The 19,149-nt window shown below is 44.7% G+C and overlaps 1 protein-coding gene across 4 annotated transcripts in view; it reads left to right on the plus strand.

Moving 5' to 3' along the window:
* FRMD4A (FERM domain containing 4A) overlaps positions 1–19,149 on the plus strand; it is a 231,164-nt gene that overhangs the window by 37,090 nt on the left and 174,925 nt on the right. The window lies entirely within an intron of this gene.

Here is a 19,149-nt window from a genome sequence, read left to right on the forward strand (position 1 = left end):
AAMTATGTTTGTTTCTGAAACTCACTAAACTGAGTTAAATAATGTGAGCTAACATAACAGTGAAGGTACTAGGACTGCATTCCAGTTCCGATAGCAACTCTTATCTCAGTTTGTAGGTGAGTCCAGGTTGAAGCGATTCTGTAAGCTAACTAGCACCCTACTCATCTGCTTTTTTAGTTAGTTGTAGATAATTGAGGCTAAAAATCCGCTGCAGAGACAAACCTATGGTTACAATATTTATTAGCTTCATGGGCTTGGCTACTGTTGGACGTTGGATTGACCGATCAGCATTTGCATTTGGAAAAGGCATTTTCTGCTACTCCCATTTGCTTGGTATTTTGCTTTTCCTGTGTTTTGGGAGTCTCTATGTGGAAAGCCAAATTTTACAGTACAGGCCAGATTAAAAGCTTGTAGAAATTGTGTGTGATGGTTTGAGAGAGGCCAGGGAAGTATCTTAGTTATTTCAGCAAACTTTGAACCAGCTTCAAACCAAGCACTGGTTTCTTCAGACTTCAGGAATAGATTTTTTGGCTTTCTTTGGAGTTCAGCAGGCATGGGCAGCATGTTTATTTTAAATATGTGTTTGTCCTAGAAGATGCCTGTGGCCAATAACCCAAATCCACTACCCAGAAGGATCGCTAGTCCCATTAWCTCTCCTGGTGGCCTCAGACACAGCTTTGAAAGCCGTGTGGAAGCAATTGCAATGATGGTGCAGAAGGAGGAGCGCAATGGCCCTGTGCCCACCCGCCTGCCKGTTCGGTGGGAGGTCGTGCCAGCAGCACTGAGTCGGGCCAAAGCCACTCCCCTTCCTCGCCCCTTCTGCTCTTAGGAGCTTATTTTAGGACCCTGAATCTGAGGCTAATTAGCCCAGATCAGCCTGGGACAGGCAAAGGAGAAGAAAGAGATCTCACACTCCACTGGTAAATGCTGAATTTTCTTTTACTCCCCAGTATTTGTCTATGTAAGACCACGTTTTGTCCTTTAAAACCAAGGAGAAAGGTTTGACACATCCACTTTCACACTATGAGTAACCTATCCCCAACTAACCACCATTTCTGGGGTATGCTACTACCCATGGAAGTGTGATATCTCTCCTAGCATCAGTGATCTTGTCCCAGATCTACCCTGATGTGAGCACGGAGCTCATGTTCCAGTACACCATACACCAYGCACACATACTCAGCCCCATCCCATGGCATTATATCCTGTTACTGCCGTGTTATCCCCCCTTCCCTGGACTCATCAGGGAAATAGGATGGGAAAAAATGCCTCCCCAGTCCCAAACTGGCATGCTTTTCACTTCCCAGAAAAGAGCAGCCCTTCCTGGGAGAGTCCAAGATRCATGCAGCTCTTTGGCTCCACTACTAATGGCACCATGGGGATCTCGGGCGTAGAACAGAGGATCTCACATGAGTTGCTTTCTTTCACCAACCATGTGATAAATTGTAGTATTAGTGGCCAACATGAGCTGATAGCTAACTAGCTAACTCTACACTTATGTATATTAATCCTAACAATATTTCCTCCACTAGCCAACATCCCCCAYTTTAAATGTTGACAGGGTATTTTAGTGGGTTATTGCCTGAACAGAGAACCTGATGGTTTAATCTTCCTATCCTGAAACAGTGATTTCTTTGGTTGCTCATTGTTTAGATGAGCGAATAATCTCTTGACCATGCTAGCTTTTCTGCCTGCAATATATTAATCCCTGCTGCTACTTAATCTTGAGAGTAGACTGTAGATCAGCTACAAGGCTTGATACCAGAACTAAAATAGCCTTAAAAAGAAACATTAGTCAGCTCTAAAATTAAAGAAAGCATTCTGCGTCATATTCCAGAAAAATACATATCCCTTTCCTTTATGTTTTATTATTATTATTATTATTTCAAGCTAATCACTGCCAAGTGTGTCTGTGCTTCTGGGAACCATTTGCTGTCTCACTACTCCTTAGACTGACTAGGGGTGTCGCAGTAGTGAAAAATATTTTTCTCATCATTTCTGTTACGTTTTAGAGAGCAAGTGAGAGTAGATGACAGTGAAAAGTGTTTCCATGACTTTATGTGGACTTGACTGTCGAGACAAGCCACTGGTTTGTAGTGTCGAGATGGGTTGAACAGGTGCCCTGGCAGGTCCCAGCCCTGCTTATTTCACCTCTGCAAGGTGGATCTGGTAGCATCACAGTCCAACTGTGATGTACTGCTGTAGATTATTGGTACAGCTTCCAACAGCCTCCTTGCAATATTTCTGTCCTGATGGAAATCTGTAGGCACGTGCATCACAGACTGTCTGCATGTAGCCTTTAACTCCTATGCATTCGAGACACCTTAGATTTACTTCCTGGGCCCTGTTGAATGAATCTACRCAAGTGCTCATCAGAGCACTTCCCTCCCAAATGAACATCACAAAATGCAGATAAGTGCCCAAATGTGCTTGCACTTCGCCCTGATAAAATTTCCACTGTCTCCAAAAGACAAGAGAAAACCCAGAGGTATGGTAGTCACAGCCCATCCTGTGCTTAGAAAGAGCAATGTACAGCCTGTGTGCTGGTACCCCCACCAGCATTAACCTTCCTTTGCCTTGGTGTGATCCATCCAGTCCRTGGCAGAGAGCTTGCAGAGGCATCAGACATAGCTGGGACAGAGGGGAGCATGTGCAGTTAATCACAAACAGGTGGGAGCAAGAATCCAGAAACTTGTCCCACTAAAATTCATACTGGTCTCAGATAAAATGAAGGATCCCGTGTGGGCGATATCCCAAGAAACTACAAAACTRTGAAGTTATAATGGGCCTAGAAAGAACTTCAAGCCACCAAAACTTTGTCAGCTCCAAGCAGGTGCCTTTCCATCCCTCCCAGGTGCTGCCTGCACGCAGTGGTTCCTCTGACGATCCAACAGGAAGCTATGGGCTGCCGGGGTCATTCTGGTAGCATCCTGTGTGCTGCTGGGGTGTTTTTGTGTGTCTCTGCCCCAGCCTTGTGGTCTGTGAGCCCTCAGACTTCCCATCAAGATACAGAGGCGGAAGGCACCAGCTGGAGACCCAAAGGAGCAGCAAGACAGATCTGGGCAGTGTAAGCACAAGCCAGCTGTGAATCATTGCAGAGAAGTTTTTATAGACRTTACAAGAGGGATTTGAAAAATTTCCTCTTTCATATAATAAGGCTGAGTTAAATGTGTTGGACTGGCACATTTATGGCTTTCTTTGTGGAGCCAACATCAGCAAATGTGGGACATGTGTGGCCTCCTTCTCCACGTGCTCCCTCTGTCCCCACAGTGTGGCACTCACCATTCCAGAGCTGGGCAATCTCCCCAAGTGCGGGCTCTCTGTGAGGACACCACTGGCATATTCAGACCATCAGCATCCACTGGTGACCTCTTTGAGAGCCAGCAGGATGGATCAGAGMTGTCTGCTTCCTGGGGACAACATGACACCTGCTTCTCCATGGTACGCAAAGACCCTCCAACAGCAGATGGAAACTTTATTGGGTGGGGTTGTACTAGCATATAGGAAAAGGAGAGAAATGCCTCACCTTCATAGCACACCTGGGAAACACAAAAGCTCTCTTTTTTCTTTTATCACACCAAATGTTTGAAGTTTGTGGAGGGTTTTATGGCAGCACTGGTACGATTCCTCTGCAGAGGGAAATGGTTGCAGGATCCAGATGGCTGTATGCACATCACTGAAGAGGACTCAGGTCCTCCTTTGCACTGCCAGATAGGACAGTTGTGTGGACTGTACTACCCAGTGATCTGRGTCAGGGCTAGAGCCCAGCAGGTGAAGACAAAACCTCAGTTTGATTTTCTGGTTGGTTAGGACAGTAACATCTGGTTGGGCCACGTGCACAGGTGATGTTTCCAGGTGAGATATTGATGATGAGGTACATAGTGGCATTCAAGGAATTTTGGCAGTGATTTACAAGGCAAAATTATTTGAGATCCACTTACTCTTGGGTTGATAGCACTCTAGACTGAATACCTCCATGCATTGATAAGAAGGAATGAAAACTTCCACCATTAACTCCCCAACATAATTCCAGCATGGACTGGGTCACTCTCTAGTTCCTATGGAAAAGGGGGAATTAAAGAGRGGCCTAGTTGCAATGACAAAGATATGTTGATCTCCACACAATGTTCATCTGTGCCTGCATATTAATACAACAGTGCTGTCTGTTCTCATTTTAAGCCACTAACTTGGGAAAGTTTCTGGTATCCCTTCCCTAGTCTGTTGTTTCCACAACACAAAYCCTAAAAAATGTGTTAGTTTGCCGTTTTCCTTCTGCAGTCCGTTCCTCTAGCAAACAAAGAAACAAAGCTAAGACTGTACAGAGGGTGTGAGCCAGATTTATTGCCAATGCAATGGGCAATGGCTTCTTGAAAAGAAAAGGAGCTCCAGGCATCAACATAATTATTATTTTTGGCAAAGGAGTCTTTGGTTTCTTGGCYCTTGAAAAATCAAGTACATGTTATATCAGCAGCAACGCGTTAGCAGAGGTAGATGAAATAGCAACTTTGGGGGGATGTTGGATGTTGCCATCATGATCTCATGCTGTCCATCCAAGATTTCAGCCTTCAAAGCAGAACTGACGTAGCAGTCAGAAGCGTGGAGTTATTTGGGCTGTGCTCTGACCTATACAGTTCTTATAATTTGAAATAGCCAAAAATTCTTTCATTTTTGGTGGACAGACTGTGACTGGATTTGACTTCCAGAGATGCTGAGTAGCTCCATTTCGCATTGTCTGTAAGTGTGGCTRTGGTACTCAGGATATCTGAGAACTAGAAATTCTTGGTACCCTGGAGCAAGGTACTATCAGCACTCGCTGACTGCATTTCTCCTCCTGGGAAGCAAATCCTTTTGCAAGTCCACCGAAGAGGTGCATTTGTCTGCATAGCTTGAACAGAATAATTTGCCCCTTGCAAGTCTACTCTGTTTTCACTAGTTGCTATATTTTAATTGCGATGAAGGCTTGCTATATTTTAATTGTGTTTCATGAWCCGTCATGTGGTGGATTTCTGACTGTATTACGGAAATTCATTTGAAAGGGGAGATTAGCAAATAATAAAGTTCCAGTTGGAGCTTTCAGACAAATAGACTGTTGTGAGAGATGTCACAGAGCCGTCGGGTGTATTTTTACCAATGCCCAGAAGATGTCTGACTGCTATAGCCAACTAAAAAATGGCCTCGTGAATAACACAGTGAATGCATTTKCGGAAATACTCACATCTCAGGAATTGTTGGGGGAGGGCAGGTTCACTCTTGAACAGGCAGTAAATTCTGTATTCTTAACATGCTGAAGATATTTCACTGTTTATTTAATCTCCAAGTCCATCAACAAATATTTTAGTTTCCCAGCTCTGTCTGTGCAGTGTCAAAGAACATTAGGCAAACCAAGACCTAYGTCTTCAGTAAAAACATGTTTATGTGACTGCCTGTTTAAAACTCCACCAACTGCTCTTACCAAGCCCACGGCAGACTGTTGGATGCAGAGCAGTCTCTGGAGAAGCTGTAATACCAAACCTCACATACRTTTAATTGCTTGCATACTGTACACAGTAGTGGTGTGTGCTTTTTACACAGTGATTTTTTATCCACAGAGTGCTTTGCAAAGGAGGTTAAGTAATACCATCTCTATTTTACTGCTGCGGAAGCTGAGGCAGAGAGAGTCGAAATGACTTGCTTGAGGCTATAGACATAAGCACAAAATTGTCTACAATACCTCATTGTTCCCTGTATATCCAGTTATATATGATTGGATTAAGGAAACAACTGGGCTATAGCACTTAGCGTTCTGGGGCTGGGCATTAACCTGAAATGATGAAGAGAAAGGAGTGAGACTGCTTTTGCCATGCTTCTGCCACCTTCCTCCTCTCTGCCGCACGCACATGGACAAACTCAGCTGGGAGGCAATGTAAACCTCCAAAACTCATCCTCCTTGGACCCTGTGTTTGGCTACCTCACTCTCCTTATTTGACAGATCCACCATGCAATTGCACATCCCTCGGGGTCAATGCACCTCAGGTTTGCTTCCCACACAGTGCCTGCTGCTGGCTACTGGTTGGTTTTCACCATTAGCATTATGGTTGGTCTGAAGAGCTTTGGGGCTTTTCCTTGTTCAAGTTGCTCACTCCAGGGATTTCTAGCATGCTGCTGGGTATCACCCCCATAAAGGCACAGGCTATTAACTACCTCACAAGGGGCTCTAAGGTATCCCTTTGGGCTCAGGGTAGATGCTGAGAGCTTGAATGAGGGCCACTGAGGTCCTGGTTTGGAAAGGATAAAATCCTTCCATTCACCAAAAGGTGTAACTAGACCTGAAGAGAGCCRTGTATAAATGCATTTGCTTCAGCATCTTTCTCAAGTCACAGCAGAATAATGCTTAGTTTTTAACTTACTTTAAACTGCCAGCACTGGGAATATATTATGTTTCAGCCCTTGTGTTTCAACACTTCTGCCCTTTCTCCAGAAACTAGCATCCCACCCACCTCATACACTACCAGGAAGAAATTTGGAGAAATCTAAACTTGTTTCAGCATCATTTCTCATCTTGGTTTTCTTGAAGACCCTGTGTTATGTCTAAGCACATTTAGGAATTTAGGATGAAAAGCAGCATTTTGCTAGCATTTTGCTGCTGTAAAAAGCTATATGAATCAATGTTGGTCAGAAGAGAGGAAGGAAAGGTCTGAAATATTAAACATATCATTRCAGTTTTTGATTTATAGCTTCATCACCAAGTAGATTAATGTGGAATTTAAACACAAGCAGCTCTTTGCTTTCCTTTCAGGCCTGACATATTAGCATTTCACATTAATCTAGTCAGATAGAGAATGATGAGGTCTGAAAAAAACAGAGCATTAGGGGTTTGGGAGTKTTGGGGTGGACAAGCAAAAACAGCCAGCAAAATTCATAGCTAACTAGCTAAAATAGAGAGCATGGGACCCTATTTAGGTCTTGGATTGTACTTAAGGCTACTAGGAGTGACTCCTTTGAAGTCAGCAAGCTCAGGTCCTTCCTCCTCTGGTTCCAGGCTGAGGGCATTTTAGTGAGGTTGTTGATGTTGTCTCATGAGCACAACCAGCAGCTGATTTTTTTAAAAAGTACTGCTGGGAGGGGAACAGGTAGGAAGGAGGCCAAAAGCACTCAAAATGAAAAATAAAGTGTCAGYGTGAGACAGGAATTCACAGTGCAATGGAGTCTCGTGGGTAGGACACACATTTTCTGCAGTTTTTGATTACTGATGTGTGATACTGTCATCTTGGAAGGAAAATGAGCTCCCTCCCAAGAGAAAAGATTCAACAGACGAGGCAGACAAAGGGGTCTTTTGCTCCAGTGTCATTAATTACATTTGTCTCAGTGTGGTGGCAGCAGGTATTGGTGCCATTTGTAGCTTTGCATTCTCAGAGCTCTTTGCCCACGGCTGCTCTGTCTGCAGGGCACCAAAATGCTTTGGAGCAGATGAAGTTCAGGAGTCCTCCTGAAACCGTCGCATGTGATATTGCAACTGAGTCAGGCCTCTCTGAGCCTGCAGCCTGCCTAATTCTCAGTTTTAGGCAGAGGCAACTGTGATTTTTCCCTGGCGCTCCTTGCTGAGCTAGTCCACAGGCTGCAGAGCAGCCCTGGAGGCTTCTCAAACTTTATTGCCACATATTTAAGCATTTATGAGACTTGAACTGCTTCCCTTAAAAGAAAACAACAACCGAGACTAATCACAAARAAGAGGAAAAAAGCCTTCCACTCAAAAGCCCTGGAGTTCCAGAAAGGGCTAATTAGCCTCACATGTTTCTGAAAGCCACTCGGGAGCTTCTGGCTCTCAAAGTTTCTCACCCCATCTTCATTATAGGCAGAAGCAAAGAGGGTTGGACAGGCAGGGGAGGGGAGAGAGAATGCAAACATTAAAAATTCATCTTTGCCAGAAAACACATCCAAGTGGGCAGAAARAAAATTTTAAAGCAGTCTGTGAAGGAACCCTAAGCCTTTTCTACTCACGGCAACTACTGCAAAAGCAAAAGAGGTGTTCAATAAGTTCCCATCGTCAGGTATTTTTACAACACACTGTAAAATTTTCCTGAGCATTTGATATTGTTCTCCCCTGCCTTTCTGGAGCTGGCAAGAGCTTAGCTATTTGGCAGGGTCCTTGCTGCCACTGCTAACCACACCRTCTGATTCTTCATAACTCAACGGAGCACTGTTATCACTGAAGAGGTCAAAATATTACCCCTGCAAAATAGCCAGCTAGGAATGGGTGCTGATCACCACCTGGGGCATGCCAAGCCAGCCAGCCCAGGGCTGACCTCCATCCCATGCCAAGCTGGGCAACATGGGAATGGTAGCCCAGTCCAGGTAAAGCTGCAGGGCTACTTTGAACATCCTGTGGGCATTTGATTCAAGGCAAAATACATCAGTACGCATACTTATATGTAGGTACCTGTACCTATTCAATAACTTGACCCACATTGTGCCACCTATCCCTCTTTAACTGAACTTTTAGGAACAAGGGGAGGAAATCAAGTGGCCAAGTCTCATGACTGAGCTCATTTTCTCTCAAGTCTCTTAAAAGGGGATGAGTCYTTGGCATCATTTTGTTTCTGTGTAGATTTTTCCAACCTGCCTCTCTGTAGGAAACATTCAACCTCCAGGACTAGTCTGTTCTTCAGAGAGGGGTCAGGCTGCCCAGGYAGATTATGAACAGAGGAAGAGCCTTTCATGGCGTTATTTCTAGTCCACTAATAAATAGGTTAAGATTGCCAACACAGCTTATGTAGGCCACTGGCTAAGGAGCTGACAAAAGCGATGCTAAATTGTTTCTAGCCAGGGATAGTTTTGAATYTGTCACAAAGCTGAGCTCTGTCAAAGTCCATCACCAATGACTTGAGCATTCCAGCCCCTATCTTAGCTTCTGGCTGAAAGAGATCAAAACTCTGCTCTCAGCAAGGACTATAAGATGTGATCCACAGCAGCTCACTATGCTTATGGTACATACCTTCCAGCACGGGAAGTACTATTTGATCCTAAAGGTTTGCTGAAGCTAGATCTGAACTGCACTTCTCTGAGTTTAGCTAGATTCTGCTCAGTATCTTGAAATGTGAGATGCACCTTACCTGACTTTTGTTGTCAAAAATTAGGCATTTCTTCCAAGATGGATGTATTGGGTAGATGGGTGCAAGTGACCCTCTGGAGATRCCTACCCCTTTGTGATGAAGTTAGAAAGAGCTGAGACCACTAAACTGAACTAGAGGCATCCACAATCCTGTGAAGTAGATCCCAGTCATACTGTTCTGATTAAATAAAGTCATCCAAGGCCTGGGTCCTAAACTGGAAAATACTGGAAGCCCTCAGGAAAGTAGACGGTCATCAAGATGAGGTGCCCAGCAACCAGAGCTTGTGGCAGGAGACATATACCTTTAGCTCTTCAAGTGAATATAACTTGTGCTGTAACAGGCCAGGCCATTTTGGTAAAGAGCTTTGCCTTCCCCAGAGACACACCTGTGAGCAGTTCAATCCTCTGGAAACAGCTGAAACCAGTGGAGAGTTTTACCTGAATAATTTTTGTCTGATTTGACCCCTTTGCCGTTTTTGTCCCCAGAAGAGAAAAATCTATGCTGATATATATCAGCATATATGCTAAYATACCCTGTGGGTTAAGGGTAGTCCTGTAACAGGTCCATTCCCATCAGAATTTAGTGTTTTTCTTCCATTGCATAAAATAAAATGCCCATTGGAAAAAAAAATGTCTTTTTTTCTCCTCTTTGCAAAATGCCTTTGTTGCTCCACCAGAGGCTCTGCGCAATGGATGCCATTTGGATGTTATCCTGGAACAAACGTRGAGCTCACTAGTGCCCTTAATGAGATCCTTCCCTAATTGTGTCTGTGGCTGCATCTGAGATGCTGCCGTGAATCATCTGCACTCTTGCAGAAACTCCGTTTGCCTCCAAACAACAGAATCTGAATGTTAAGAGAAAAATAATTGCTCTTGGGCATGGGAGCTTTGGGGAAAAACAAGCCCAAATTATTAACTTGAAAGATAACTCTCATGACAGAGAGCAAAAAAGAGTGTAAAAAAGGCCATTGTGGTAGCAGCAGCAGAAGGTCCTGCCTCTCTTTTCCTCTGCCTCCCTGGCTGGTTTGAGAGAGATGTTAAACCTTTGTGCCTTTGACACATACAAGTGGCTACAGCAAGTCTTTTACCAGTATGGGTACATTTATTACTTTTGTATTTTAAATATTAAGAGCCATTTCTAGTGTCCATTGTTATTTTTACTCATCTTTCACTTCTTTATTTTAAATCTGCATGTTCACAAGAGCTCACAGGAGAGAAGGGTTGTCGTTTTCCTAAATCAGAAGCTTATGAGGCCAAGCGGGAGGGAAGATATCAAGGGATTTCAACCCTCCCTTTTTTTCTTTCCTTCCTTTCATTTTGGGAGGTACTTTTTTAACCATGTGAATCCACCAAGCTCTCAAAGCCAGCTGCCAATGCATAGTTTCATGCTGGTCTTTTCCACCACTTCTCGAGAAGAGATCCRCAGGACAGCCAGCTCAGCAGTGCTAAGTTTCAAACACAAAAAGTTATCCAAGCTCAAATTCCTGCGCGTTGTGAACTTCCATCTGGCACCCCAGTGGGGAGTTAGTGTCCATCCAGCATCTGGCAAAAGTTACAAGATGTCTGCTGTGTTGCATAACTTACAAACGCTCTTGCATGCTGTTAATCGCTACCTCTGCTGGTCACTGCACCACTGGAGCCGGCAGCCACCAGGACGCAGGGACAACAGATGCTGGTGGCTCTCACCAAGCTCTGGGAGTGCGGGAACATGGAGGTTATAGCAATTGCAGGCTGGCTTTGCTCCACTTCACTGGGCCTGATTTCAAATCCTATGTGCCTAGAGGCTTAACACGTTTGTACGGCCACTTCCACACTAGTAAAATGGTAGCTCTCGTGGTGGAAGAGAGCTGTTTGTGAGCTGGGAATTCTTATGTTACAAATCTGTGATTTGCTGTACTTCGGTTGACCTCTTGTTTTTCAATTGTTCTCTCTTTTTAAGGATCTTAGAGCCCCTCAGCCACAGTAGCCTGGGAAGTCAGACAGATCCTCGTCCATTTAGTCAAAGCCGAGACAACCACTTCAAGTCTCGGCAGGGTTAGTGGCTGAGTTCAGTTTTGCAAAACCTCAGGCAGCCAATCAGGGATTTTGCAAAATCAGACTGCAAACTAGGAATGACTTGGCCCGGATAAATTGTATCAGAAAAGCCATAAGGATGAGAAGACAGGAAAGAAGGACAGGGAGTACACAACACAGGGGCTGGATAATTTCTACTCAAAGTGAGAACAGAGTCACTGTTCATACTGGAAAATAGAAGTTCTGGGAAGTTCACTATGTTGCGTATTCTCAGGCATTCATCAGCTCAAATGTCTCTTAATTGCCACTATTATATCATATCATAAACATTCCTGTAATTTCTCAGTTATAACCTCCTACAAAGACATTCTTTCATTCAAGCCATTTTCATAGAAACCTTTTCCCCTTGGATCCTAGTCCTCTAACAGAYTCATAACTAGGAATCTRGAAGTAGGATTTTTTTTTCTTCYTTTTTTAACTCCAGATGTTGATTTACAGGCAATAAGTTTCATTTTAAAAGTGTGTCACATTTTCAACATCTTTCCTGTTTGTCCCAAGATGATCAGTTCTGAACAACTRTTCTTCCTCTTATGGTAAAAGCTGAAAAGTAAATAGGCAGGAAGCCCTAACTGTCAGAAAACAGTTGAATCTAACTGACCCAGACAGAGGGTCTCTGACATGCTGCTGCCTTAAACATTTGGCATAGCTGACTGCTTTTATTTATAATGTAAACTCTCCTTGTTGATTCCTAACGCCTGGCTTCAATTTTAGAAACTTTAGCTTTTTGGGGGGTGGCATTTTCCCACCATTTACTTGAGAGCYGAAATTTTTCCTTGCAGAAAATACACTTTTGTGTCAAAGGCCAACGACCTAAAAAATACCAGCAGTTTACCAGTCTAAATATAGTGCAGAACTGAAGTCTGGAATTCCTGCAAAGGAGCCATTGTAAACAGCCATGGTCTGTGGGACTGCAGGGCGGGTTGCAGCCTGGGGCCTTTTCCATACGTTATCACACGTCGCAGCGCCTGGATGTCCCAGTGCGCCTGAGAAGCCCTGGGTGCCACAGCCCTCCCGGCCAAAGCCCTTCCCAGCTAAGGGCCTGGTTGTTCTCAGGTGTCCTGTCATGACACTAAAGGTCTCACAGCTTTGTCCTCGTGGATTCTGAGCACAAGAGGAGAAGTAAGGAGGGGTGATGAATGATTTGAAGGTGTTTGCAGGAGAAACTCTCTTTGGAGCCTCAGTGGGACTATTCCAGTGGTTTCTGGCTCTGTCCCCTCCAGGGCAGTGGTGCTCAGCACGGCTTCCTGGATGCACTGTTGGCCATCTTGAAACAGTCACTGATCAGATGAACCTTAGTATTAAGGGTCCAAAATACTGATATAGATGTGAGGTTCTTGCCTTTTTATTTGGGGTCCTAGCCAGCTCCTCATTGCAGCATGCTGAGCCTCATTAACAACACAGCCAGCACCGGTGAGCTCAGAGATCATCYTCCCTCCCAGTAGAGGGAAATTGTGTCTTTATAGTAATTGTGTTTTAGTGTTGTAGTTTTTGTTAGCTAAGGCCAAGCTGGAGACAAGCTGTCTGTGAGTGAGGTGAGAAGGGGCAAAAGTATGCACAGTGAATGCAATGTCTCGCTGGATGGAGGATGCTCATCCCTATTTCTAGATGAAAGACTTTCACACTCACCCAAAACCAAAGAGATTGACTGACAGCCGCTCCACTGACTTACACACACTTGTATTTAGTTCTGCAGTCTGATGTGGAAATCCCCAGGTTCAAGCCCTGCAATTGACTTTGCTGAAGAGTCACATCACAGTGATAAACCATAAGGACAACCCCCCTCACAAGTGTCAGACAAGCCAGAAGTGATTGAGACTTGGCCCAAGGAGAGCGGAGATAAATGTTCATTCCAAGCAGGAGTAATCTACTCCTAGATGCCCTGAAAGGAAGACTGTGACTCCCAGCAACATAATTTTGTAATAGTGAAGCTAATCATGTATTTATTTAGAGATACAAAAGCACAAACTCATTCCTATGCTTCATTTCATCTTATAGTCAATAYGTAAAGCAGATCAGAAGACCCGCCTGACAAGTGTCAATACTAACTATAGCCAGGGTTGACCAGCAGAGATGGACCCACCTGCCCTGCAAAGGTCTGGAGTCACACRAGAAAGCTCTCACCCACATTGCCTTTGGCCTGGGCCTGTATCTAACATTTAGTAATGAAATGGATAATGTCTTATCATCCATTAGCCATGGATGGGAAAGGAGTGATAATCATTAGCTCTTTCTCTCCCTCTTTCATCAGACTTAGGAGGTTGGAAGTAAATGAAATCTGACCAGGAAAATGCATCAGGGAATACTGAGTGCATACTGTTGAATTGGCTTCCAAAAGCTCTGGGGTGGGGAAAGCTAATTTTGATCGAAGCTGATAACTCTTGGTTTACTTCACTGCTTTTCATTTCATAAACCCAACTCTCAGTGGAACTCATTATATTGGAACACAATAGGACTCCAAACACCTTGCATGTCTCCAGGGATTAATTGCTGTTAATATACGCCAGCCATAAGTTTTCTCGGTGGGGCATTTGCCCCTGTGTCTCAGAGGCTGGCTGCATTCTAGGGACTAATATGTCTGTACAGCTGCTTGGGATTTTCTCCAAAGCTTTTTTCAAGAGAGGTCTCCTCAAAAACTTTCTGTTAACTTGCATCTTTCCCCAGGACATGCTGTCCCTATTTCATTCTTAGTCACCCCAATCAGCCAGTCTTGGCTTGCCTCTTATCCAACACTGCCTCCCTGAAAGTGTCCAAGGGCTTGGAGGATTGACTGCCAGCTAAGATCATTGAAAGATAAGAATGAAGGATCCCATCAAGTCCAGAGAAGACAGACAAATAATTACCCACTTTTGCACAGGAGTCCAGGCTTATTAGCCCAAGTTAACAGCACAATGAGGATCTAATTTGACACCACCTCTGGAGATGCCTATCTGCTTTGGTCATGTAAAGAGAGCATCCGGTGCAACGGCGCTTCTGTCTCAGCACCTTGTAAAGAGACCTGGGCAGGGTAGAGGTGACAAATGATGACAAGCATGCAGCCTTGGAGAGCCACATTGCCCTTGAGATATTATGTATTCACCCTCTTGTAGATATATAGATGAACCTGCTCCCATCTGCTCTTTTTCCCCTTGCTTTTCTTCCCTATTTTTTTGTTCTGACTGTTCTTSCCAGGAGTTGCTCCCCCATCTCCACCCCATGTTCTGTTCATAAGCAAATGAAAGTGCTTGCAGATTACACTGCTTCTAGCTCCTCTGAGGCAAAATCCAAATGCCGCTTAGGATGCCAAGCACTGCTTAATATGTCCATAGTGCGCCCTGGGAGTGAGTGGCAGCTGAGTGATTGAGTATTGTACTTCAGCAGCTGTGGACTCGTTATTTGAAGAAGACTCCTATCTTAGTCATCACTGCTGAATTTTGATCACTCATCAATATGCTCTTTCTTTTTATATCAGGCTACCCACGAGGTCACTATGCAAAGAAGAAAGACACTCAGAAAAGTATTCTAGAAGGAATTTTCTTGACTGTTTGGAAGTTTGAGAAATCTGCAGAATTTACCTCTGCTGCTGGGATTGGAAGGTCTTGGGATCCTGCATGGTCTTTGCCTACCGTGCTTGCTTCAGTGTTCTCACTGCAGTTGCTCAGGTTGAATCCCATTTGAGGGGAGATGATTGCCACTTGCTCTGAGTTTGTAGCAGTGTGTATCACAAGAGGACTCAGCCAAGCTTTTCTACACTTCTGTRATCTTAATGGTACAGGGTGCAGTTGTTCAGGACAGGGTTCATACAGACAGCACAGCCTGTGTCATGGGCTGTTATCTTACAAATGTGAGTGAAGGCTTCCGTACCACGGGCTGACACTTCTGTGCTGTACAATTTGCTGTACAGGGTTGAGACTGTACATCCCAAGACAGAGTTGCATTAACAGCCTTGGAAACTGTTGTTTGTCTMTGTACAAAACATGTACAGCTGCAACATGACAACCATTTCCTTGTGTCCACCTTGGTCTTCACTCCCATTCACACTCCTGCCCCCACGTTAGGCAAGGATAGGGGCAGCAAATGGTTTTGGTGGCGCTGRCGTGTGGCAGGTAGAGGTTTCTCCTCAAAGCCCAGGAAATGAAGAGGAAAAGTGGTGCTGACTTGCTGGTCTTCAAGGATGGGCACTGTTACCTGCCCTGGGGACCTGGTGTGGAAGTAGGCATGTGTGTGATGTGGCAGCGATGCCAAAGCAGGGCAGCCCAATGGGCCACTCTAGGCCTCCAGCAGGAGGAAGAAAATTCCCCCCTTTCCAGGTTTTTGTGCATCCCCTAAACTTCGATTTTTGYCAAAAAGCAGAAGTGCAATGAAATTACAGCAAAACTTTTGTTACTGTTTTTCAAGCAGTGGCAGAACTGATACAGATCTTTCGAAGACCTAACTTTTCATTATAAAAATAAACAAAGATCTATTTTTATTTCCCAATTTTTATTGWATTGTCCCTAGTTTGTGTGGGGTTTCCTTTCTTTCCAGAAGCCTAAGCATCTGGAGATGAAAAGTGTCATAAGCCATCACCAAGTGGTTCAGCTAGGCAGCATTAAATATATACTGTTTGACAGCAGCTCAAATCAGACACCAGCAYTGAACATAGCTGAGTTGGAAGTGTTTTATTGCCTTGAGCCTTCCTGTGTTTAAAGTCAGAAGTACATGAGAGGACTTGGACAATAGATTCCCTCTCTCAAAGCCAAATATTTACCAGAAAAACATCTAACTAGAAGTCAGGAAYTAGAATAAGGCAATAAGGCATAAAGACACGATGCACAGTACCACCTAGTGACGGAGCACAGCTACATAAGAAGGGCAGCTCCGCTTTCAGAAAGCATTTGCAAAACGTGGTGTCCGTTTGCCTCTCTGCTCTTTAATTGTATTTCCGCTCTGGGCTGAGCGCGCTACCATCTTCCACAGGCAAAGGCACGGCAGCATTTGAGAAACACTGATTTTTTTTTCCCCCTCCGCTTGCGGTTTCGTTTCCAGAAATTGGGCTGAAGTTGCGATAGACTGGGCACGCTGCGTCCGGCGAGCGAGAGGGTCAGGCCGGCAGGCGGCTGCATTTTGCTGGCTGCACGGGGCGTGCAGGTTGCGCTCTGCACGGATCACCCACTGATTCATCCGCTTGGAATTTCCCAGGGCATTGTGCAGACGCTGAAAGGAGAAATGCAAGGTCCAGTGAGTAACGCAGCCTTTCAGGGCATCTGAAATGAAAAGAAATGCCACAGACATGTTCCATTTGTAGTAACGATGTGAAAGAGCAGTCTGATGGGCTCTGCTCAAGAGAAGGCTTGTAACATTTTCCATTAATTTATTTTCAAAGAATTGCTTTCAGGAAGCTTAGCTTATAAGCCTTAGAAACTGAGTGTGTCTTTGTCCTTTTTTATTATTATTACTGCTCCTCTCACTTGCTCTCTCATTTAAGAGAAAGCAGTTACTGTACATTGTTGGTATTTCTCTCTCTCTGGCTGGCTGAGAAAAAAACCCAGCACTTAGCTGGGAATTTTGTCACCTTTTGGTAAAGGTGGGACTACATAAAGCAAAGCAAATTAGAAGAAATCCAAATCTGTGGAATTTTCCCTCATACTTCAGCCCACAGATTTACGAGCAATCCGAGCAGCTGGGCTTAAATGGATTTGATCTCTTCTTGTCATTAAGGACCTTTTACACTAATTCTTGAGTAGGAGCTAAAAGGCTCCGCTTGGTCTCCAAATGTGGGTGAGCGAGCAGAGATGACTATGCATTTGGGTACCATCCAGCCACTCGTGGGGAGCAGCAGAAGAGCCCCACATCTTTCCATAAGGCCTTACACTGGCGTACCTCAGAGGGAAAAATAGGCTTCCATGCACACCTTTATATTTGTGCATGAATTACTGTTGGGCTGGAAGAGTTGGGGCTCCACAGTGCTCTGTGCATTGCATGAACAGACAGGAGAGGGCATACGCACAGGGGCTGGATCTCTGCCTCTCTACTCAGACCCTCAGCTAGACCTTGGCTAGAAGCTGTASTAGCTGATAGGTGGTCATTTACTATTGCAAGCACGTATTTGATACTTATACCCCAGGCAACCTGAAACGATTCTCAGGGGGTTTAAGTYAATATCCTTCCCTGACTTTGGTGGAGGTCTTCCTCTAAACATTGGCTGGGAATYCCACCCTGGACACTGTTATTGCATTCCTTTCAGTCACTAAAATTTATTAAATCACCAGAGCACAAAAAAATACTATTTTTGCTGGTGCCAGCAGCATTTTTCTTTCCCAAGATTTTGTCCTGAAAAGGCAAGGTACAGTCACTGAGCRCACAGATTCCAAAATGACTGGTAGCTGCCTGCTCACTCCCAAAGAAGAGATGAGGTCATTATATGCACATGGTCATCACAGTGGTAAATACAGTATGTCCGGCATGATTTCTTCTCAGGCGTATTCTTCTTGAGCTTTTTCCGTTCTTCTTTCCCACAATCCCCAGTGCTACGTCCAATTCCAGAGCACAGCRGTCCAGGGTAAACGTAGGGGACCACGCAGCTGGGTAAACACATCCTGAGTGAATAGGACTCTTCACAATGGAGTCACAGGGAAATCCAAACACTACAAAGGCCAACAATTCAGCAGGGACATAATCGTGTCATTCCTAGGCGTGCCCCTCCCGAGCACCAGAAAACACAGCCTGAATGCTGCCTAGCAAAGCAGCTACTCGAAGAATAGGTTTCTCRCCCCACAGGTGTCCTGGCAGAGCTCAGAAGCTGCTCCTCTCTCTTTCTTTCTGCCATGAAGCAGGAAGGAGTAGGATGTTGTTTGAACCCCGCAATACGTGCTGGTTAATCAGTTTGAGGAAGACAAGCTTCTGCAGAGAGGTGTTAGGAACTTTCCTCCCACTCGTGATTTTTCAGGCAAAGCAGACTGTGCCTGCCTGATTCTCTCTGCAGGGCTGAAGTCAGTCTGGGGAAAGGATGGAAGGCTGTTAAATGGGGAAAAGTTAGACTGAATTCTGTCCCTCGTTCTGCTGGGGTAAATGTGGATTGTGTCGGTGAGATTACTGCTAATTTATACTGGAGCAAAGGATAGTTGGGTCAGGTTAGCTCTTTCCCCAAGCATGAGGGTATGGGCTGCTAGACACAGGGCAGGTGGTATACTTTAGTTTGCATATTTGTCTGGTGGCTTTTCCCACTGCTATCTCTTCTGGCTCTTGGCTTTGTGGCTCAGACCAATGCAAGCTCCTTTTCATCTAGGGCACTAATTCCCACCTCACACTGMAGAACAGCTCTTTCCTTGTCAGCCCAGGAGGGAGTAGGGGACTTGAGCCCCACACCATACCCCCAGCCCCACAGAGCACCCTCAACTGATTCCCTGGTGGCCAAGGTGYTGGACCTCAGGAGAAGCCAAGCTGTCTCCAAGACAGACTCTGAGGACAGCTATACCATGGTGCAACCCAGTGCAGGGTTGCTTTGTTGCATCTTCACATGGAAACATCAAACTACGAGGCTTTTCAAATGCTCAGAAACACATTGTAGGTTATAATCCCACAGTGGCTCTTGAGATCTGAAAAGAGCTTTCATTTTTTTTCATGCACATGAGCATTGTACAGGGACTTTGTCTAGACTCCATTTGCAAGCCACTGCTTTGCAAAGAGTTTCCTGACTTTGCTTTCCCAGGAAATCAACAGAGGCTGGTGTTATGATTATCTCGAAAAGGCATGAGGAATCCTAATGACTTCTCCAGCAATGGTGCTTAAGAGTTGGGCACTGCAGGCCATCCCATTTTGAGGAAATCTCTGATATTTTGACATCACATTTTCTATTCTAGTTCTGAATGAAATGCCTAAATTGTGCAATTCCCCATGTATGCTCAAACATATATGCACGGTGATCATAGGAATTTTTTTCCCTGGTTCTACTAATCTTGCATGTTTTTCTGAAATGCAACAGAAAGCATGCAAACCAGCTCATATTACTCCCATCCATTGCTGCAAGGCAA

Source organism: Rhea americana, unplaced genomic scaffold (assembly GCF_003343005.1).
Source record: "Rhea americana isolate MKP2758 unplaced genomic scaffold, rheAme1 scaffold_1, whole genome shotgun sequence".
Classification (NCBI taxonomy): Eukaryota; Metazoa; Chordata; class Aves; order Rheiformes; family Rheidae; genus Rhea; species Rhea americana.